This window comes from Triturus cristatus, chromosome 6, assembly GCF_964204655.1.
Source record: "Triturus cristatus chromosome 6, aTriCri1.1, whole genome shotgun sequence".
Lineage (NCBI taxonomy): Eukaryota > Metazoa > Chordata > Amphibia > Caudata > Salamandridae > Triturus > Triturus cristatus.
Genome location: NC_140589.1, coordinates 1,518,739,687 through 1,518,755,072, shown reverse-complemented (window position 1 = coordinate 1,518,755,072; position 15,386 = coordinate 1,518,739,687). Strand labels below are relative to the sequence as shown.

The window sequence follows — 15,386 nt, the reverse complement described above, 5'->3', positions numbered from 1 at the left end:
CACCCACATACAGATCCACTCAAACACTCATACACCCACTCATACACCCATACAGTCACTCCCACACTCAGTCACAGACCCTCTCAGAGACTTATGGACTCAGTGAGTCACTCATACACTCAGAAACTCACACACCCACTCACAAACCCAGTCAGATATACACACACCCACTCACTCACCCAGTCAGTCAAGGCTCATGCATCCACTCACAGACCCACTCAGACACTCACCCTCCTAGTCACAGACTCACTCAGACACTCATGTATGTACCTATTCACTCATCCACTCAGAGACTTATGCTCCCACACACAGACCCATTGAGACACTCATATACCCACTCACAGATCCACTCAGACACTCACACATGCACTCATGGACCCACTCAGACACTCACACACCCATACTGTCACTCACAGAGCCACTCATAGACCCACTCAGAGACTTATGCAACCAGTCAGTTATATACTCAGAGACTCACGTACGCACTCTTAGTCACACTCACAGACCCATGCACCAACTGACAGTACCACTCAGACACTCACGCTGCCAGTCATAGACCAACTGAGAGACTCATGCTCTAAATCACAGATCCACTCATGCACTCATACACCCACTCACTCACCCACTCAGACACCCACTTAAACACTCATGTACCCTTTCACAGATCCAGTCAGTCAATACCTACTTACAAATGCACAAAAGCACTCATGCGCCGACTCACAGATCGAGAGAGAGACTTACGCAACCAATCACAAACCCATTGTGACACTGATGCACCCACTCATTGATGTGCTGAGGCAGTCACTCATCTAGTTACAGAAGTATTGATAGACTGATGCACTGTCTCACAGGCTCTCTCAAATACTTACACAGTGAATGAAAGACTTAGTGACACAGTGATGCATGCAGCCATAGAGTACAATGAAAAGGTTATCCTTGTATTATAGAGATATTAAGGGAGTTGCACATGCTATTATGCAGTCATTTGGATCGTAATGTGTTTAGTGTGCTGGTTATAATCCATTTTGCAGTTATAAGTTTTAAATGTGGTGATGGCTATTGAATGCCTGCATTTGCTTTGTTATTTCTCTACTTATTCACAGTGACCATAGCTACCAATATCATCGCGTCACCACGAAAACGGAAATTTGGTTTAAATGGTTAAATGGTTATTTTTATACAAACTCCCTACAAAAATATGTCTAAAATACAGTAAAATGTGTGTATATATGTGTTTTGCACCACCTGAAAAAGGCACAATCGTCGCGGTTACCGGGGTCATTGCGACTTTCGGTGTAATCATGAAAACCGGAAGTAGGGTTTAAACAGTTTCTTAAAAATCTTCCTAGAAAAATATTTTATACAAATATGTTTTTAAAGCAGTGATGTGGTTAGTAATGTGTGTATTGTAATAGTTAGATGAATTTTTTAAGTTACTATTTTTAATGTGGTGGTGGTCGTTGAATGTCTGCTTTTGTATTGCGATTGCGATTTCGCGACGTGATCGCGATCATCTCAACATTGTCGCAGATTTCAAAGATTACAAAAAAAAATATTTGACAAGATAATGACCAAAATGTTGGCCTCTAGGGTGACTCTGACAAGAGCCTTTATGTTCAGAGCATTGATAAGAGAGCTACAGATAACACTGTATGCAGCGATTTAGGTTGCCTTGAAACACCCTGTTCCCTTCATCTGTAAAGTGAACTCCATCACTTCTATATATTCCATGCATATCAAAATGCAGATTGTTGCTATAGATAGAACCCATATTATGGTCTCTGAGGAAAGTAGAAACAGTTTTATTAACATGTTTCCTGGCTTTGTCAATCTGTGTACAGAATTGGTATGACCACTTCCATTTCTGTCTTTGGCATATATTAGAGTAAGAAAAAATTCAAGCAGCAAAGTTGCTTGAATAGACTGTGTGCACTACTGAAATAAGTTTTCATATATTTATAACAGTTTCAACTGAAGATAACACAATGTTTCACTGTGTTCATGCAAAAACAATGTAGTCAAGAAAAGTGTAGAATATTTTCATTGTTTCTCAGAGAATACACATGTCTAGAAAATAAATGATTACAATCAAATTACATCATATGTTCTAGTACAATTTGTACATAGTACAATAAACATAAGTGAGAGAAACAGTCTTAAAGTGAATGCCAATCAATTGTTGTTGGAAAGTGGGTTATTGGTAGGGGCAAATGTAGTTTTGCCACTGGCAATAAGGCCACTAACACGTGGTAGGACTCAGCATAGGTCTTAGAAAATTATTCCTATGCTAAACCCTTGGTAACTTGGCTGCGAGCAGACAGGCTTAACTTCAAATACAGGTATGTAAAGCATTTAAAAACACCATTTCAGGAAATAATCAAGACACAACACATAATAAAAATTCAACACCAATTTATAAACATAGGAAATATTTTTATCTTTAAAATGACACCAAAACGAAAAAAATCCAATGTAGGGAACCGGAGATATGAATTTTCAAAGATATAATAAAATATAGCACTTAGAAGATTATAGCACCATATTGTGATACCTGCTCGCCATAGACCCGACCAAAGTCAAAGTTTCAGGTCGGGCGCGATGAAGCCCTGAGCGGCTACAGCTCCCGGCAGGTCCCGGTCTCAGTTTCTACCTTCACACTTAGAAACTTTTCTGGAGCTTTCCTTCCCGAGGGTCCTCAAAGCTCCCAGCCAGTCCAGATCTGGTGAGGGTACACCGGCTTGACTTGCGACGAGGTCCCAGTCAACTTCCCTGGAGCGGACTTTGAAAATATTTCAAGATTGCTTCAGCGGGGCAGCCCAGGAATCCAGGCCGACACGTGATGGAAGGCAGGCGGCTTGGCTCTCGCGGTTGGTCCCGGTCACCTTTTCTACGAGCGGACTTAGAAACTTTTCTGGATTTTTTTCTCGCGGGGTCTCTCGATGCTCCTCATGTAGCCGGATCCAGTGAGGGTTCGCCGGCTTCAGATTTTCTCTAGTCCCGGTCAATCTCTGGAATTTGGACCCATGGAGCTTTTAGCAGGACGAACCTAGATGGCTTGGCCGGCTCGCGGTTGAAGGCAGGTGGCCTGGCTGACCAGGTTGAGTCGGTCCCTTTATGGAGCTTTTTTCAAAGTTGCTCCAAAAAGTTGAGGATGTCAGTTTCCACAAATAAACTGGTACAAAACCCTTACAAATCCACTGATGTTTCTCCAATGTGTAAATGTATATGGTGATGTTCCAGTTGAGCTCTTTAACCTGTAGATTTCAGGGAGTCCACTCTTTAGTTCTTTTTCAGCAAAATAATCCACAGGGCTGTAGTTTCAGATGGTGCAGTTTTCAGAGGGCAGGCCTTAGAAATCTTTGCACAGCAAAACTTCTTAGCAGGACACTTCTTGCTTCAGTAAGTTTCAAGCAGCAGCTCTGGAGGGCTCTGCCCCTCTCAGATACTTATTCCAAGTTCTCTGGGTCATGCAGGAGGTCACTTCTGACTAATGGGAGCAGGGTAACTCCTCAAAGTTATGACCACATCCTGTAGAGTGTGGCATTATTTTGTCCCAGAGTGCAACAAATCTGCCAAATCCATAATGGCTGATTTTCCAGCATGGAGGTAAGAGCTGGCTAAACACACCCCTAGGATGGCTAATTTACTTGGACTCTCCCCCTGCATCTGCTCATACCTTTGTTAATCCTACCATCTGCCTAAGGTGGGAAGTTCAGAGCTGTAAATGACAATGGTCTCTACTCTCCCCTTTGAAGAGCATCGTTTACGACTCCTCCTCCTGGCCTGGCATTCCTATGGAACAGCACACTCCCCTGCCAGCAGAGCTGGTTAACCCCAGGGGTCTTTATCACCTCTTCAAGGCAGCCAGGCTAATCCACTTAGCTTTGACCAATCGGGGCAGACCACTGGAAGGCTGAATTTGGACTTACAAACACGAAATTCTTATAACTTCTTGTATGTACACTTTAGGAGAAATTCAACAATATGATATTGTTGGATTCCTTAATACCATTCTGGGAAGCCTTTGAATGGCATTTCTATCCCTCTCCTATCCATAGTTATTAATCAATTAATTCCTACCATGTTAACCTATGTAACAGGGGATTTGCAATGGAAATAATGACTTGGCCATTTTCCAGCACCAGGACTTACAAAACCATATTTTATAAGTACTTATCTTATATCTACAGGAACCCCACCCCATGTGCAACTAGGGGAGACTTTAGGGTTTCTGAATCTGTAGAAATATTGAAGATTCTCCCACTACAGTGCTCCTAGCATCAAAGTCGAATTTGAGCAGCACTTTACCACAATGTGGGGAGTGAAATGTGAAATTTCACTTTACCCAGGCATATAAAAACTCATTTTTATAAGGGTGTACCTTATAAATGCCTGAACCCCCACCCCTGGGATGCCTAGGGGAGACCATGGGGGTCCCTAGTATGCCAAAACATTGTAGGTTATCCATTTTTAAGTGCCGCAAACCCCAAAGTCAAGTTTGGGCACAATTTACTTTTTAAAAGCAGTCCTGGCACCCAGTGCTGCTTTTAAACTGACCTCAGGCTTCAGCAGTGCACACATGCAAGTGCAAAAAGAGTTGCTGGCCTTTAAACTGCCATGCCCCAGGGTACTAGGGACTTCTAAATAGGTTCAACCCCCCTGCCCTATTATATACTAGGGGCTTATAGGGTAGGTCATGCCAATCACAAGGGTACCCCACCATACCATTGTGTACCCTAGTGCATGTAGGTGTTTTAACTGTATTCTAATGTGTTTCTTTCAGCATAGCACTGGCCCTGGGCCTGGTTAGGCAGAGCCCAGAGTAAGTCAGAGTCGTCAGTTACCACCAGCATCAGTCAGCAAAAGGATGACTTTGCAACAATTGTGCAATGCCCTATGCATTTCGGGACCCATCGTCCCTTCTTCAGGAGCAACTGTGAAATAAACAGAAATGACCAATCGTTGTTATTGTTAATAATTAACCATAATTGCAGCTACCATATTTAATGACACCCCCTATCTGGAGAGTCTAAAAATTCATAATAAAAAATAGAGTCATGCAGGAAGCCTTACATGCATACCGTAACTACAGAGAAACCAGTTGCCACTGCAGCTGGTCACTGCTACTAACCATGTGCAACCTTCTGTGGAGCCCCGCAGGAAGGATATCAATGTCACAAGGATATTAAACATTGTGTGCAAGAGATGATAACGTAATGCAAAATCCGGAAAGAGAGAATGATAGAACATTGCTCTGAATCAAACATGCTGAATGTGCATACAGCAAGTGAATTCCATGACAGGTGTAAACGCAGTTAAGTACTTACTGCCAAGCGAAGATAGCGTTGTGTAGTTTGAAGTGAACGGTAAGATTGTATCTTCCTAAAAACACCACAACATATGAATGAAAATAGAGTGTGACGGGAAATATAGTGCGTTAAGAATAGTTTAGACAGGAAAATACGTGTGGCAATAACTGCTATGCTTGGCGAGAACTGAAATATGGGCAAAAGACAAACACGCACATCAGCGCCTTAACAGTACCAAAAAAAACCAAGGAAATCGATATTACACAAGAAGCGGCTTACCGGATCTCGTGAAAACACTTGGTCAAAAAACAACAGGTACACAAGCTTCAGAAGAAGCTAAATTGAAGTCTTCAAAATATATGTGAAACGGTAACCGCGCCCTCCTAGTGATGGTCACGTGATGATAACTCCGCCCGAGTACAAACCACTCTCTCCCCCTTAGCAGATATAGCGGCCATATTAACAAGGTGAAAGAAGTACCAATAGTATACGAGATAATAACAAACCATAAACACTATATGATAGAAAAGCTGAGTGTGACTGAAAAAAAGACTAAAAACTGATCCCAAGCGAACTCAGAAGGTAACGGTGGGAACAGCCACCTAGTTTGACATAATTCACTTATACCTTGCAAGACCGATAGGAAAAGTGAGCATGGTGTACATACGCGCAAACAACAAAAACAAACAATGCCATATCCTGATCACAAAGAAATGTATAAATACATTTGGAAAAAATCACAAGATATGCCTGAAAGTGATCTCATAAGCCTGGGGTGTCATTAAATTGTATCATGCAATGTATGAAAAATTGTCCTGTAGCACAAACAGTTTACCAAAGGCGCTTGAGTCCTACAATAAGCGACATGTCACATGTACATTATATTAAAAAAACACATTATCCACAGTTTAATAGTCGTCCTATTATATTAACATGATCTCTTTAACATGAATGTTTGATTGGTGCAAGGAACAACATGTCGCATTAACGGTATAACAGCTATGTTGAATTCTCCTCTACCAATTGATTGCAGTATTGTAAAACTAAGTGTAGACAAATCAAGAGTGTGCTAAAATAGGTGTGTTCTTTCCTTTTCTATGTAGTGCAAAAAATGATGAAAAGGTGAGTAAGATACAACTAAACAAATAACTGCATGGGGCTCTATTATTTAAAACAACTTAGGTCTAACTTGTCATTGAGACCCATTGGCATCGTTGTATTAAATTTCTTGATACAAAAAAACAATTATTGAGACAAGATTTTACTTGGGTTGCACTTTTTCCAGAATTAGGAATCATACTTGGTCTATATTTTGATATTGTTCCAACCAGTGGACTACCAGGTTGGAATTGTGTTCTTGGTCTGGATCATGCTTTTGTGTTCTCCAATTCTGATTTTGATTTTTCATTAGGTTTTCCCTATATAAAGAAATCCGCTGGGGCATTTTATGTAATAGATCACGTTGGTGGTGGTGCAATATGTTTAAGGGTAACTTTTCCTCCAGTTCTCGGGTGTGCAATGAAATTCTTCTGCATTGTATTAGAGTACACCAAGACAGTGTGAGGGAAAAGCGACATCAGTTCTGCAAAGGTATCTTTCATTAGAATTTCCAGCCCTACCGCAGTCAATGTGCCTTGGTCATTGCCACCACAGTGCAGAATAATTGTGTGAGGAGCTCGGCAATCCACAATGGATTTAACCAAAGTCAGCAACTGATGAAACTTTAACCCTCTCTGGCCAAACCAAGTTATCTCCACATTTTGCAAACACAAGTCCCTGTAAAAACCTCTGTTTTATTGCAGCCTCTATAAATCAGTAGACATAGCTGTGGCCCACGATCCACATTCTAAGTATTTTGATGTGAAGGAGGAGGAGCAGTCAGGAGAAGGCTGGAGCTGAATGGGGTAGTTCTCCAAATGAAAAGCAGTTAAAATGGAGGTGTTTTAAAAAAATATATATATAATTAATTGGATGCTGTCAGCATTAACGTGAATAAAATTAGGTAGTGTGTTGGATGCCTTAGCAAGAAGTCCTATTATTGACTGTTGTTTAAAAAAAGAAATGTAGTACAGACATGGATATGCTTTTGAATCTTTGGAGTGAACCACACCTGCTGTATCTCATTTGGAAGTAGCATGTTCCTTCTAGAATATGCTGTAAAAGGATGTATGACGTTACAACGCATGCTATTACAACGCATACCTTTACAACGCATTTTTTACAACGCTAGTACTATTACAACGCATTACTTTACAACGAATTCTGTTACAACGCCAAACCTATTACAATACTGAAAAGTGCTGTTACAACGAAGTATATTACAACGCATACCATTACAACGCGATTTTTTTTTTAAAATTAAAAGTACAATAAAATCTGGCACGGGATGCAGGGAAATTAGGGGTTTTAGGGTGGGGAAGTGTATTAAAACGTGGAGAAGAACTGTACGTAAATCGACCAAAATGCAGTAACAAATTAATACTCGGGTATTAAAATTAATACTCGAGTATTAAAATCAATGCTCAAAATTCCCCATAAAAATCCGTTTTAAGACATTTGTAAGTTTTTAAATAATAATGAAAAAATAAATTACAGTACATACACATTTTTAACATGAAAAGATCGCAAACTAAGTAAACTAACGAAAACATAACACACATACACACAGGCGCCATTTTAACCATCTCACTTATAAAACTTGTCCTACCACAGTTTCTATGTAAACAATACCAAAAGACATGTTCCAAAATGGATGCCAAAACGGGGCAAATGAATGAAAAAAATATTTCTTTAAAAGCATTTTTAAAATATCATTTTCCACAGTAAAACAAAGCATTAAAAAAAACACAACGAACGCAGTTTTTAAAAAAATTAATAGTGACACACAGTAAAACTTATAAATACAAGTGAGACACCATTTTGCACTCAGTTGATTATCAACTAGCAGAGAGAGCAGACGTAATAAGGTGACCCTCTGTCACCTGCACTGCGACCTCCTCAGAGAGAGCACGGAATTCACAACAGAGCAAGTACTAGTAAGTTATTAATATATATGTAAACGATAGTTTTTAGAAAAATATATTTTCTTAAACCACAAAAAATATTTTTTCACTTAATAATAAAAACTTAAGAAATGAACTGTTTCCAATATATTATCAATAAAATAAAACTCAAAATTAAAACAAGTAATTTATTTTCCTCAACCAGAAAATCGGAAGATTTTTACATTGCACAGCAGCTGAACCTATTTGGACATCCCCACCACGTAAACGACTGACAAACTCAATTGTTTAGGTAAATGTTATTTTTGTGGCATGGTTTTACTTGTAAAATTTATTTATTAAAATTTCATAAAGTCATGTATGCCAATGGTGTTTTTTTTTAATACTCAATCACACCGCATAAAAATCAAAATTGTCTTTTTATAACCAACGTTGACAAAGGAACAATTTTTTTTTTTTTTTATCTCCAACAGTGAACATCTTTTCACAACAACCTTTTAACCTCCAGCAAACATCAGTATAAAGGCACGATAACAAAATACCTACTAGAAAAGGTATGTTTTCTTTCCCATTTTATTATAACGATACATTAGAAATCCTTTCTTTTGCAATTATTCCTCCTGTATCGTACCTAATTTAAAAACTAATGGATAGTTTTGAGAAACAATATTCAATTTCTTCTGTAGGAAAGAGCACCATCAGTGATATTTTTGTGTAGGGTAGGGGTACATATCTATATTTCTACTACAGTAATGTGTTTTAATTAGGACAGTATCATGTAGTACTAGTTATATTGTATGTCTGTTTAATTTTAAAAAAACTCAAGTACTACATTTCTACCCACCGTTAATTATCTTTTTTTCGCCTTTTTTCCAGAACAGAAAAGATTTTTTTTCTCACAACTAAAAATTTGAGCCAACAAAGAAAAACATCCTCTACCACCTCATCCACAAAAGCAAATTCTCAAAAACAAGGTATTTTTTTACAGCACGGATTCTTTACCTTCAAAATATTTGACTAACTATCACATAGCTAAATTTCAAAGAAATAATCAATGTAATTATGATTACATTTTCAAATTTTAGATTTATATTTCATGTCTAAAGAATGTATTTTTCATTACGGAAATAGTTATGTGCAGCAACTTATATCACATGTGCAATTTTTGTGGAATAATTTTACTAAACACATTTCTCAACATCGTTCTGTTTTCAAAGTTTATTCATTTTTCACTTTTCCAGACATTTATTTATCCATTCCCCAACAAATCACCTCAAAAGTGTCTACACAAACCGACTCAGCAATACCACTGAACAGGAGTCTGCCAGAAAACCAATTCGGAAAAAAAGGTAATTTAGACAAACATTGTAAGTTGCAACAACTTTTAAAATGTACCATGCTGTAGAGGTAACAATTTACTTTTCCAAAATCTGGAAGGTGCAGCAGTTGGGTAAGTGTTGGATAGTGTAGGGGTATTAATTTACTATTCTAACTCCAGGGGGTGCAACAGTAGCGTAAGTGTTGGATAGTGTAGGGGTATTAATTTACTATTCTAACTCCAGGAAGGTGCAGCAGTAGGGTAAGTGTTGGATAGTGTAGGTGTATTAATTTACTATTCTAACTCCAGGAAGGTGCATCAGTAGGGAAAGTGTTGGATAGTGTAGGGGTAACAATTTACTATTCTAACTCCAGGAAGGTGCATCAGTAGGGAAAGTGTGGGATAGTGTAGGGGTATCAATTTACTATTCTAACTCCAGGAAGGTGCTGCAGTAGGGAAAGTGTTGGATAGTGTAGGGGTATTAATTTACTATTCTAACTCCAGGATGGTGCAGCAGTAGGGTAAGTGTTGGATAGTGTAGGGGTATCAATTTACTATTCTAACTCCAGGAAGGTGCATCAGTAGGGAAAGTGTGGGATAGTGTAGGGGTATTAATTTACTATTCTAACTCCAGGAAGGTGCATCAGTAGGGAAAGTGTTGGATACTGTAGGGGTATCAATTTACTATTCTAACTCCAGGATGGTGCAGCAGTAGGGTAAGTGTTGGATAGTGTAGGGGTATTAATTTACTATTCTAACTCCAGGAAGGTGCATCAGTAGGGAAAGTGTGGGATAGTGTAGGGGTATCAATTTACTATTCTAACTCCAGGAAGGTGCTGCAGTAGGGAAAGTGTTGGATAGTGTAGGGGTATCAATTTACTATTCTAACTCCAGGAAGGTGCAGCAGTAGGGTAAGTGTTGGATAGTGTAGGTGTATTAATTTACTATTCTAACTCCATGAAGGTGCTGCAGTAGGGAAAGTGTGGGATAGTGTAGGGGTATTAATTTAATATTCTAACTCCATGAAGGAGCTGCAGTGGTGAAAGTGTTGGATAGTGTAGGGGTATTAATTTACTATTCTAACTCCAGGAAGGTGCATCAGTAGGGAAAGTGTTGGATAGTGTAGGGGTATCAATTTACTATTCTAACTCCAGGAAGGTGCAGCAGTAGGGTAAGTGTTGGATAGTGTAGGGATAACAATGTGCTATTCTTACTCCATGAAGATGCATCAGTAGGCAAAATAAAGGATTGAGTACATGTTATGTTTTGTATACAAATATTAATAAATATCAAGCTAAATGTTTTATCTTTTCTCCTTTTTTCAGATAATGTCTAGCCTTGGAGCAGCCAACTTCGTTAAATCCAGGAAGGGCAAAAATCTGTTAAACCATGGTGGATACATATATAGTAAGGAAAGAATAAGTTTAACTAGAAATCATTGGAGGTGCGTGCAATACTACACTACCCATTGCAGTGGCAGAGCGGTTACTGTTGATAATTTGGTTGTGAAAACCACAGAACATAACCACTCTGCCTCTGCAATGGATGTAGAAATCAGAGAGACAATTAATGAGATGAAAGCTATTGCAAGCACCTCCAATGATTCTACAGGATCCATTTTAAGGGAGGTTGCACAGCATGTCCCTAGTCATGTTGCTAGCAACATGCCTATAATACCCAATTTGAGAAGAATTATTCAGAGACAAAAGCAGGCAAGTAATATTCAATTGTCTACACCACATACATTCTCTGACATTAGAATTCCTCATGATCTTTCTATTTCTTTTTCTGATGAACCTTTCCTTCTGCATGACAACGAAAACCCTCAGAAACGTATTTTAATTTTTAGTACCCCCCGTAACCTTGCTAAGTTAGAAAGTAGTGAAATTTGGATGATGGATGGGACGTTTAAAAGTACACCCCATCCTTTCACTCAAATTTACACTATACATGCTAAGATTAACAATAGTGTAATTCCCTTAGTGTATAGTTTGCTACCTGATAAGACTTCTGCAACATACACTGAACTTTTATCAGTGATTAAAAGCAAAACATCTGCAAGTCCTCGAAAAATAATAATCGATTTCGAATTGAGCATGATCAATGTGATCACCAAAACGTACACGGATACCCAAATTCAGGGATGTTTTTTCCATTTTTCGCAGGCATTTTGGCGTAAACTACAAAAAACATCCCTAGTTGCAGAATATTCTCGGGATAGCAAATTACAGTTTGAACTAAAAAAATTAACTGCACTTTGTTTTGTTCCTCCCGAAAGTGTGGACGAGTACTACACTGCAATTATAGAATCTGTTTATTATACGAGTAATGAGGAAAAATTGGCACCCATTCTAAATTATTTTGAGGACACATGGATTGGACACCTAAGCAGATCGGGTCGCAGGAGGAAGCCACGATTCCATGTGGAGTGGTGGAACTGCTACACGAGTTGTTTAGAGGGAGAGGCCAAAACAAACAATGCCATTGAGGGGTGGCATAACTCCTTCAATCATACAATTGGAAAACCACATCCGAACTTCTACTCATTTTTGGAAACTTTGAAGAAGGAGCAAAGTTTCCAAGAAATGAGATTAGCACAAACACTCGCAGGTAGTCTAAACCCACGAGTAACAGTCAAAACAAGGGAAATGTCTGAGAGACTATTGGCAATTCTACAACAGTTTTCGTTGTGTGTGGCTATAGACTACCTCGAAAATCTTTCTAACATTCTTTCTTTTTAAAACAATGAATTTGCTTACTTTCCTGCTTTGCTAAAAATTATAGTAATTACAATGATTCAATTGGCATACAAAGATTTTTTTTTAAAAAATTTTTTCAAATTAATAAGTCGGGTTTTTTCCATTTTTTCAAACAAATCTTCATTTCATCAAAACTAAACCAATGTTGAAAAATTTTACTGTTCCATAGTATTCGAAACATTTAACATTATCGGTACGCAATTTTTCAAATTATCGAAAAAATCCAATTTAAATTCCGTCAAAACCAATCACCAAAACTCAATCCGAACTATAAAATAGAAATTAAACCATATTCCTTAATACACATTGCAGCTGAATTGTCATTTGTATTTCAAAATAAGATTTACAAAATATTAAAGTACGCACAATTTTTTTACCAAGAAATGAAGATCGACAGTACATCTTTATCTTCGGAAACAAAGAAATCAACTGTCTAAACCGTAACTTTTTATTTAGAAAGAGTTACATACTTTTTTAAAATAACTAACTTACTTTCAGCGACCCGACATAGGCATGTATTAATGACATTAATGTGGACATGTTTAACAACTTTTAAAACATCTATTAGTTTTCCAGCAACCTCCCCTTATTCTTTCCTTACTATATATGTATCCCTTAAAAAGGTTTAATCTATAATATCAACAGAAAATATTTCCTACCTGGACGCAGATCAGCTTCCTGCTGCTTCCTCCTCCGATGCTCTGCAAAATGGCGTATTACGTCGACGCACACGTCCTTACGTCATCGCGTGCTTCTCTATTTATGGCGGACTACTTTTTTACATTCAAATGTAATTAAATGTTAATATATGTAAATAAAATATTTATATTTTGTTTAAAAAATAAAACTTACTTTGAAAAATTAATTTTAAAATATGTTTAATTTTTTCATGTTTTTTAAAGCAAATAAAATAGTGAAATAAATATTTGTTTCCTATCTTTATTTTTAATTAAGTTTTTAAATCTCCAATATTGTAATTTAATAACTGTAAAATTACTTAATATGTTCCTTACCTTGGCTCTATTGCCTTTTCCTTTCAAAACTTCCTCTTACTTCACTTTCTGTACCTTCTTTTCTTGTTCCGCGGGCTGTATATGCTAAGGCTGCCAAAATAAATAAAGGACAAACACGCTCATAGACTTCAATGGAAAACCGTGGGAAATAAATTCAAAAAGTAAGTTATAATTGTTATTTCTGATTTCTAAATTTTAAAAATTGTTAAATTGGTATAATTATTACTGTAAATATTTTTTAATGTTGATATTATTATTTTAAATATATTATTAATTTATTTATATAATAAATTAATCAAAAATACACTTCCATTTATTTATAAAAGGACACTTTCTTTTAAACATATAAATACTCTTGTCTTTTCATATGTGATAAAAATACTCTAGTATTTAAAAATAGGTACTCAATCATTTTTCTATATATTTAAATATTATATACTCTTTAATGTTTAAGAAAATTTATTTTTAAGTAGATAAATACTCAACATTTAAAATAAGTTTTTATTAAGTATCTATTTTTTATATTTTAAAATACTAAACTAAATGTTCAAGTATTAAATTTTAAAAAATCAAGTATTAATCATTTCTACATAATAAAATACACATGCATTAATATTTTGATTATCTACTCACTTTTTTGAAACTACTATAGAAACTAAAAATACTAAACTATTATTTTATCACCAAACAAACCAAACTTTTCTACCAGGCACAATACTCAAGTATTATTATTTTTATAAACTACTCACTTTTTTCAAATAAATATTGCTTTTTTTAAAAAAATTTTAATACTCAAGTATTTATTTTACTGCTAACCAACCAAACTTTTCTACCAGAAAAAATACACAAGTAATAATTTTTTTATTAACTACTGCCCTTTTTTTAATTAGAATTGCTATATTAAAAAAAAAAAAAAAAATCAAGTATTAATTTTAATGCTACCCAACTAATAAAATTTAGATAAATATTTTGCAAAAAAAAATGCGTTGTAATAGTATATGCGTTGTAAAAGTACTTGCGTTGTAAACACATGCATTGTAAATACATGCGTTGTAAAAGCATTACCACCAAATGCGTTGTAAAGGTATTTGCGTTGTAAAGGTACTTACCATATAATGGAACGCGTTGTAAAAGCATGCGTTGTAAAAGTTTTAGCGTTGTAAAAAATGCGTTGTAATAGCACAGCGTTGTAAAAGTTGCGTTGTAAAGGTAGTTCCCCGCTGTAAAATCGTGACCAACTTGTTCCACTGGGTTGCTAGGTGTACTGAGCTAAGAGTGTATGGGGGAAGGGTTTTAAAGAGACAGAATATTTTTTTTAAGTTGAGGAGTCATGACACAATTTAAGTAATGGTAAACTTTAATTTCGAACTCGGGACTATGTAATAAACTGTTGTTCTGTATTTATATTTAAAAAAACTGAAGCTAAATATCAGTTTTTCATGATTATTCTGGGATGATCGTGAAAACATTGTGAACACACTTAGACAGGAACCTCATTTTGAAACAGAGGGAAAGGGTTAACAGATGCTAACCATTCATAAGTGGAGATACAGTAATCTAAAATGAAAGACATAATTTCATTTGCTTCCTTTCGCAAGATCATAGAATGGAAAGTTGAAGAGGTTGCCATTTTATAGTTGCTTTCTAAGAGAGTGGTGTTACATTCTTATGCTTAGTTTTTGAAAATCTTAACGGTGTCAAAACTATCCAGAAAGAGCTAAAACAACGATATAGTCTTCAATCTCAATTCACTGGTATGTATAGAACCTTTTAATTATTTAAAAAGTGTACATTAGAAATGAAGACGTATATGGGAGTTTGATTCAAAAGAATATCACAGTCATGTGAAACAAAATATATAAGATTAAGTGTATTTGGCAGCGGGTATGTGTTAGTACTGTAGAAAATTACCATGAGCAATGCATTTAAAAATGGCAATGTTTTAAATGTCTAAACATTATGTGCAGCATAAATACATCTATATT

The 15,386-nt window shown here is 36.5% G+C and overlaps 1 long non-coding RNA gene across 1 annotated transcript; it reads left to right on the top strand.

The window, feature by feature from the left end:
• The first annotated feature begins 9,010 nt into the window (after window positions 1-9,010).
• Window positions 9,011-12,426, top strand: LOC146821620 (uncharacterized). The gene is made up of 3 exons (XR_014962746.1): window positions 9,011-9,285; window positions 9,553-9,660; window positions 10,955-12,426. It is a non-coding gene; the product is annotated as an uncharacterized LOC146821620 (long non-coding RNA).
• The last annotated feature ends 2,960 nt before the right edge of the window (window positions 12,427-15,386 follow it).